We start from the raw sequence: 6927 nt of genomic DNA, 5'->3' as shown, positions 1-6927 counted from the left end.
CCCTCTCTGCCTTGTTGAGCTCCTCTCAAAATGAAAATATATGCCCCTATACAGGAAATTTGACCTAAATTCATAATGAATTTCTCTGAAATTCATATAAATTGATTATGAATTTAGGTTGAATTTTCTCTATAGGCGCATCTATGTTCATTTGCTTTGTAAAGTTAATCACAAACTTGTGATTCACACAAATTTCAAAGAATTCAAATTTTAACTATTATAATTTGAAAACTAATGGCACTAAAAGAAAGTTCGCACCCTTGATGAGTTCGCATCCGAGCGCTCCTCCTGGACCGACAAGGAGGCGATGCTGACCTCCGGCTTCCATGAGATCGAGGATCTCGTCGACGGTGAGCCTTTCCTTACTTTTCTTTTTGGAGCTGCCGGCTGTTGGTCGAGCCAACTTTTAGTTTTTTGACTTGTTCTTCGTTCTTTGTCTTGGCAGACTTCTTCCCCGGCCACTCGAACGCTGCCAACCAAGCCATCGAAGCTGATCGTGAAGGGCGGAGGGAGGACGGCGCGAAGACCGCCGCCGATGCCCCCCAAACTCTTGACGAGCAGATCCTGAGCATCGAGGCCCGCCTACGGTCGGCACACCAAATGCTGCGCCAGCTTCAACGTGTCGGCGCCCAGGCGATCGCCACCTTGTGGCCGGACATGCAGGCACCGCGTACCCCTAGCCGGACTGCCGACTGGCTGGAGGTAGCGGCTGGTCGCCTTGAGGCCTGGAAGGGCTCTTCGGCCCGGGCTGGAGCGCACCGGGCCTTAGAGTTCGCCAAGGTGTGGTACCCTGGGCTGAGCCTAGACCATCTGGCCACGTTCCGGCTAGAAGCTCAGGCGGAGTTGTCGGTCGTGGAAGACGATCTCGTCAAGCGCGCGACGTCGATCGCCGAGTACACCGACACTAGCGTCTTCATCCCAGAGCGGGTTGAGAATGGCGACGGGGAGCCGCCGGAGTGGTTCGGACTGAATCCGAACGACGGCGAGGACTCAGCAGAGGTGATTGACTCCAGTGGCGAGGAAGAAGGCGAGGTGGAGGAAGGAGTCGAAGAGGAGGCGCCAGAGGTCAAAGCGGATGGCCAACCCCAGCTCGACCGCGCCTCTAGCAATGAGCCGCGCCCTTCCGAGCCAGCCGTTGCCGGAGACGACCAAGCGGAGACCGACCAGCCGGCTGCTCCGGCACCTGGCACCACCGACTCCTCCGATCCTCCGAACCCGTCTGCTGCTTCCTAAGCTTGCCACTTTATCTTAGTTTTTATCTGCTCAATAGTCTCGATGAACTTGTTAATTTGCACAATTCCACCCGCGGGGTGTATCTTGAACTTCTGTTTTGAAGATTCGGCCAAGGGCCTTTGCTATGTAATTATTTCTCCGTGTTCTATCTTTTCTTGCTCATTGCTCTTTTGGCTTTTTCCTTTGTCGCCTTCCCTCGGTTGCCGTCTTGCCAGCCAAACAGCCGCTCTGCGGACTGTTTCTAGGTCAGGTACTTGGCTACTTTGGGAAGGCAAGTACTTAGCCGTTTAGAGTTTTTTAGCAAGTTGAGTAGAGGACAGCGAGCCGGCTGCTCAAGAGTCGGTTGTGAAAGGCTGGAAGCCGGCTTTAAACTATGTACATGCTTTGAGTCCTTAGCCATTTTTCATGTGGACACCCATTCTACCTTACTCCTGCCCATCAGACAGTCGCTCCGCGAGATGCGACTTCTGACAAGAGACGGCTTAGGTGCCACACACTACTTGTCCGGCTACAGGAAGCATTTCATAGTTCAAGACGGCAAGTCCCTGGGCCGACTAGTCGAACTCGGTGCCAAGCGACATAACAAAGAATAACATACTCGTAGGCATAATTCTTATCATATAGATAAAAGAGGCACTCCCCGAGCTCTTCTCGGGGGGCCCGAACTCTTCGTACTTTAATACAAAAGGTAGTGTGGTACATACTGCATTAACTGTAAAATCTTCGGAGGAGATTTGCATTCCATGGCTGCTCCGTCTCTTTGCCGGAGTGTTCCTCTTGCGTGCTCGGGGCTTCTGAGCGTCGATCAGGTAGTAGGAGTCGTTTCCCAACACTTTGCTGATGATGAAAGGGCCTTCCAAAGGTGCTGAGAGCTTGTTGGAAGTATCTCGGCTTGACCTTCCGGTTGTAGTATCGGTGCAGGCTCTGCTGGTAGATGCTGGACCGGCTGAGTGCCAACAGCCGGCCCTCTTCCAGCAGATCAACACCGTCTTGCCGTGCTTCTTCCGCCTCCTCTTCGGTGTACATGGTGACTCGAGGCGAGTCGAACTCTATGTCCGTTGGGATGACGGCTTCGGAACCGTAGACGAGGAAGAAGGGGGTGAAGCCGCTTGACTTGTTTGGAGTTGCACGCAGGCTCCAGAGGACGGCCGGCAGCTCATCGAGCCAGCAGCCGGCTGAACGCTCCAGAGGCTCGACTAGTCGAGGCTTGATGCCGGACAAGATGAGGACGTTTGATCACTCTACCTGGTCATTTGACTGTGGATGGGCAACAGACGTTAAGTCTAGTCGGATGCCCTGCGTCGCGCAGAAACGGGACAAGGCACCTTTGGCAAAGTTTGTGCCGTTGATGCTGTGTGGTATGCCGTACCGAATTGTGATGTCGGAGATGAAAGTCACAGCAGTCGTCCCATTCAACTTCTTGATTGGCTTTGCTTCTATCCACTTGGTGAACTTGTCCACCACGACAAGTAAGTGAGTCAGGCCACCTCGCGCCGTCTTGAATGGTCCCACCATGTCCAGGCCCCAAACAGCAAAGGGCCAAGCAATGGGAATAGTTTTGAGTGCAGAAGCCGGCTGATTTGGCTTGGAGCGGAACTTCTGGTACCCTTTGCATTTTTGGACCAAGTCCTTGGCGTCTTCAAGAGCAGTCGGCTAGAAGAAACCATGGCGGAAGGCTTTGGTGATGAGTGCTCTTGAAGCCGCGTGGTGGCCACATTCGCCTTGATGGATGTCTTTGAGAATTGCTTGGCATTGCTTTGTCTCCATGCAGCGCTGGTAGACACCAGTGACACTGTGCCTTACGAGCTCTCTGTTGACTAGGGTGTAGGCTGCTGCCCGGCGTTGCACTTGCCGAGCTAAAATCTCATCGATTGGCAGCTCTTTGCTCACCAGGAATTTGAGGATGGGTTAGGCCCATGAGGGTGCTGCGGTTTCTTCGACTGTCAGTATTGCGACTTGGACAAGGGCGGCTGGGCCGGGAGGCGGCGGGATGGAGTCGACAGCCGCTTGCTAGACCGATGAAGTCCCCGGGCCGACTGGCGTAGTCCCCTGGCCGGGTTCTGAAGTGTGCGGGCTGACCGCTGCAGTCCCTGGGCCGGGTTCTGAAGTCCCCGGGCCGGGTGCGACTGCCAGGGCCTCCGTGCCGCATGCCAGAACACTCATGCCGTCTGTTGGAGCTCTTGAGTCAGATCCGACTGCTTCTGGAGGAGCCGACACAAAGATAGAGTCTGACTCTGGTGATGGCTTGACAGATGACTTGAGGAGGCGTTGAAGGGCGACGCCGGCGGTATTGCTTGATGGGTAGAGCCGATTCGTGCCAAGGCATCTGCTTGCTCGTTGTCGTTCCTTGGCACATGGAGAAACTCGCACCCTTCAAAATATCTGCTGAGTTGCTGTACGAGGAAGCGGTAGCTTGCCATGTTTGCATCTTTGGCGTCCCAGTCGCCTGACGACTGCTGGACCACCAACGGAGTCACCATAACACAGGATCCGGCGAATGCCGAGCTCTTTGGCAAGCTAGAGCCCATGAATGAGTGCCTCATATTCGGCGACGTTGTTGGAGGCGGCAAAATGGATTTGCAGCACATACTTGAGCTTGTCGCCTTTGGGAGAGGTGAGGATGATGCCGGCTCCCAAGCCAGTGCGCATCTTGGAGCCGTCAAAATGCATCCGCCAATGGGTGGAGTCGGGCGCTGGCGGTAGGTACTGGGTCTCGGCCCAGTCGACAAGGAAGTAGGCCAGCGCTTGTGACTTGATGGTGGTGCGAGGCTGATAGTAGATGGTGTAGGGGGCCAAATCTATGGCCCATTTGTCCACTCGGCCTGAAGAATCTCGGCTTCCAATGATCTCGGCCAGTGGAGCTGTGCAGACTATAGTGATTGGACGCTCTTGGAAGTACGGCTTCAATTTCTTGGCGGCAAAGTGCACGCCGTAGCACATCTTCTGGTAGTGGGGGTAGTTTTGCTTGGAGGTCGACAGTACTTCACTCAAATAATATACTGGTCTCTGGACTGGTAGTGCCTTGCCTTCCTCCTTGCGCTCTACTATGATGACTGTGCTGACCACTCGGCTGGTGGCGGCGATGTATAGGAGCATGGGCTCCTTGGGAGTCAGAGCCGCCAGGACAGATGGAGTGGTCAACATCTTCTTCAAGTGGAGAAAATCTTCGTCCGCCTTGTGGTTCCACTCGAAAAAGGTGGTCTTCTTCATGAGTTGGTATAGGGGGAGAGCCTTCTCACCCAACCGACTGATGAATCGGCTGACGGATGCCAAACAACCGGTGAACTTCTGTACTTCCAGCAGTCGGTTGGGTACTTCCATCCTCTCAATGGCCTTGATCTTCACAGGGTTGCACTCTATGCCGCGTTCAGAGACCAGGAAGCGAAGAAGCTGGCCGGCTGGTACTCTGAAGATGCATTTCTCTGGGTTGAGCTTGATCTAAAATCGGCGCAAGTTCTCAAAGGTCTCCTTGAGGTCTTCCAGCAGGGTTCCACGCTTCTCCGTCTTCACCACCACATCGTCCACGTACACGTGGGCATTTCTGCCGAGTTGCTTGAGGAGGCACTTCTGCATGCAACATTGGAAGGTAGCGCCTGCATTCCTTAAGCGGAACGTCATGGTCAAGTAGCAGAAGGCTCCAAACGGCGTGATGAAGGCGGTCTTCAGTCTGTCGGCCGGGTTCAACTTGATCTGGTGATATCTTGAATATGCATCTAAGAAACTCAACAGCTCGCATCCAGCTGTGGAGTGGTCGATCCTTGGCAAAGCGAACGGGTCCTTGGGGCATGCTTTGTTGAGGCTGGTGTAGTCAATACACATTCGCCATTGTTTGTTCTTCTTCAGTACCAAGACTGGGTTGGCTAGCCATTCTGGAAAGAACACCTCCATGATGAAGCCGGCTGCCATCAGCCAGGCTATCTCTTCTCCGACAACTCTTCTCTTTTCTTCTGAAAGGCGGCGCAAGGGCTGCCTGACTAGTTTGGCATCAGACCGGACACGTAATTTGTGCTTGGCGAAATCTGTCGGGACACCTGGCATGTCTTTTGGGGACCATGCAAAGATGTCCCGATGAATACTATGAATACTCTGTCTTGAATTGGTGTAAAGATTATCCCCTGCCATGTAATACTTCTGTGTTGCTATCATCTTCATACCTCACTAAATTTCCTCTATCAAAGTTGCCACGCTGATCGTGCCATGGCTTCTGCAGGCAGCCAGCCAAGGCGCGAAGCGGGACGCCAACTCGCCAGCAACATACAAGGGCTACGACACCTGCCTCAGCACCACCAACGGCGGGCTCCTCAACCCAGGCGTCTACTACTTCCTGCACCTCCTCCTGGCGTCGATCAAGAAGGCCACGACAAGTGGTCGACCCTTCCCCTTCACCCTTTGGTACGTACATAGACGCATCTATGCACCCTCCTCTGCTATACATAATTTTTAACTGAAATTAATTTGTAGTGGGACGATGTAAGTGAGTTAATATTGCTCCAACTAAAATAGAAACGGAGTTGAACCCTAGGATGTATTTCGTTCACTTCTAAATATATCGGCATACATATTTTTGCTACTTAATTAGTTTGCGAGTAAGCACGTGTATCGCTGCTGCCATTACTAAAACATGACATAGGGCTGAGAACAAACAGGCAAGTAAACAGAATCTTCTATTCTTTTTGCCGCATAGTGATAAGAGAAAGCAAAAATAGCTTGTTGGTCGGGATAAATAAGATATAACTGAAAATCACATTGTCATCGAGCATCTGTATCAGTCCCGTAGCATTGGTAAACATGTACTTAGTATGTAGTCCCGTAGCATTAGTATGCAGTCTGCAATTAATTGCTAGTGACATGTACTTGTTGTTCTTTCTGATTATGTGACATCGAATACACTGTTCACAAGCAAACCTAACTATACAAACATATTGATATATGTATCAGAGTGACAAACTTAGCTGTAAAAACATATTAATATATGTACCAGAGTGACAACTTAAGTAACATCTCAATGAGTATATTAGCATATTCTAGTTAGTAATGCATTGGTACCGAACTATAAACAAATAATTATTTGCTCACCTTCTGAAATAACCAGAGATTGTATATATGAGAAGTCAAAGAGAGTTTAATAAGGTGGTCACTTGAGACTGGCCTTCGTGCTGAGTCTTACTTTGCCGCCGACTCGACGTCATGGTAACCAACAACCAGCTAAAGAGAAAAAAAGTGATAATTCTTGGGAGAAGAAATGCACGCAGTAATGTGTATGGCAGCAAAATTAGAGTGTCTCTTGGCGTAGAGTGTAATGAAATTAAATCTACTTTTCCTGCAAACTCCTAAGCACATAAAGTTGTCAGTGTATCCGTCCAAGCATCTAAGCAAATTAAGAAAGAAGTGCACACAAACAACAGCAGGATTGCATGCATACCTCGAGCAGGTAGGCCACGGTCTTGATACCCTGGTGTGTATGGTTGGGAAACCCGTCCAGAGAAAAAATGTTCACTGCATGCAGCAAATTCGTATAAGGAAGGAAACTGATTATGTTTATCGCAAGAATTATATCTAATGCTTGTCTTGATTTCAAACATGGTTCCAATAATCATCTTAGATCATGAACAACACCTTCAGTTCATTATAACATTGTACTGCGACAGTCCTCTTAGATCATGAACAACACCTTCAGTTTCTATATCAGATGTG

This window comes from Triticum dicoccoides, chromosome 1B (assembly GCF_002162155.2).
Source record: "Triticum dicoccoides isolate Atlit2015 ecotype Zavitan chromosome 1B, WEW_v2.0, whole genome shotgun sequence".
NCBI classification, from domain to species: domain Eukaryota; kingdom Viridiplantae; phylum Streptophyta; class Magnoliopsida; order Poales; family Poaceae; genus Triticum; species Triticum dicoccoides.
This window is presented reverse-complemented; position numbering follows the sequence as displayed.